The sequence below is a fragment of the Stegastes partitus genome, unplaced genomic scaffold (genome assembly GCF_000690725.1).
Source record: "Stegastes partitus isolate 25-593 unplaced genomic scaffold, Stegastes_partitus-1.0.2 Scaffold1939, whole genome shotgun sequence".
Classification (NCBI taxonomy): Eukaryota; Metazoa; Chordata; class Actinopteri; family Pomacentridae; genus Stegastes; species Stegastes partitus.
The window spans coordinates 1-1,482 of NW_007579670.1; positions in this window are offsets into that span (position 1 = coordinate 1).

The window sequence follows — 1,482 nt, forward strand, 5'->3', positions numbered from 1 at the left end:
AATCCTTCCTACCAGGACACTCTGCTGCTCCTGTTGAAGAGCCTACCAGTGGGCTGCTACTTCAACATCTACAGTTTTGGGTCCAGCTATGAACACATCTTCCCGTGAGTCACTCAGGATGTTTGCTTCAGTCAGTGATATTACTTGTGTGCATGTGCAACATTAAATCAGCTCAAGTGTTGGACAGAAAGTTGATGTTGTGTGAATGTGCAAAACTCCAGATTATGTCAGTCTTAATATATTACAGTGAATTATTCCTGACATGTTTTATGTTCAGGGAAGCTGCTCTCATGTCGTATTGTAAAATGTTTGTCTGAGAATGTGTGTAAATTCCAGATTGTTGTTGTGACGTTGCTGAGCAAACATCCACCACTTACACTCCTCAGTTGTGTGTTTGTGATGGCAGTCAGAGTGTGAAGTACAGCGAAAAGAGCATGGAGGAGGCTCTGAAGAAAGTTAAAGGGATGGAGGCTGATCTCGGAGGAACAGAGATTCTTGAACCCCTCAAACACATTTACAGCCAGCGCTGCATTCCCACGCATCCCAGACAGGTAGTAGACATACACACAATGACCTCATCCTTTCGGTCGCTTCTCAGAGCTGCTGATCATAGATGAGGGGAATGTAGATCAGCTTCTTAAAGAGAGCTCTGCCTTCAGATGGAGCTCCTGTCTCCCTGCCTGCTGATACAGAACCAGTGTGCCTTTCAGTCTGAGGGTTGGGTTGGGAGCTCCTCACCTTTTTCTGGAATGTGCTATNTTAGATGTTGAGTCTTTGACAGAAAAAAACTTGAGCATGACTTTAAGTGACCTACATGTTTAGAATATGTCAACATTTAAATAGTTTAATAATGCTGCAGAATAATGACTTGTACACTTAAACAGGAAGTAGTTTTGCATGCTGTTAAATGGAAGAAATGTAAAACACAATGAATGCCACAATATGACAGGAATATAGAAATTTGTGTAAAACTCAAGCTGTCCTTACTCAAACTGCACCGTACAGCTCCGCCCGCCCGGTGTTCCTTGACAAACAAATCGAGCGCACCAAGGAGGCGTGACTTCACGTGTGTGTCTGGAAAAAAATGCTTCCTGCTTTACCAGCAGGACTGTCACACTTCCTGGACTATCTGCAGTGAAGCTGTCCTGTGTTCGTGAACGTCTGTCTCCAGAGGTAAGTTTCTTCTGTGATGAATTTGTTAAAACGCTCCCAGATGAGGCTCCAGTTAACATGGGCCTGATGAGGAAACATGAGAACAGCTGCAGAGTGCTGCTGTCACACTGAGTCTGAATATTGTGCTGCACTGTGCTGATGTGTCTGCTGATAAGAGACTATTTCTGTGCTGCGTAGTTTTTTAACAAGTCGTCTATTACAAAATGCAACTACAAAAGAGCATTAAAGAAAATCTGTTGAGAGATGAGATGTGTAGATGAGCTGGAAAGAAGCTGATCATGGCTTAAGTTTGTCATATTAACTGGAATA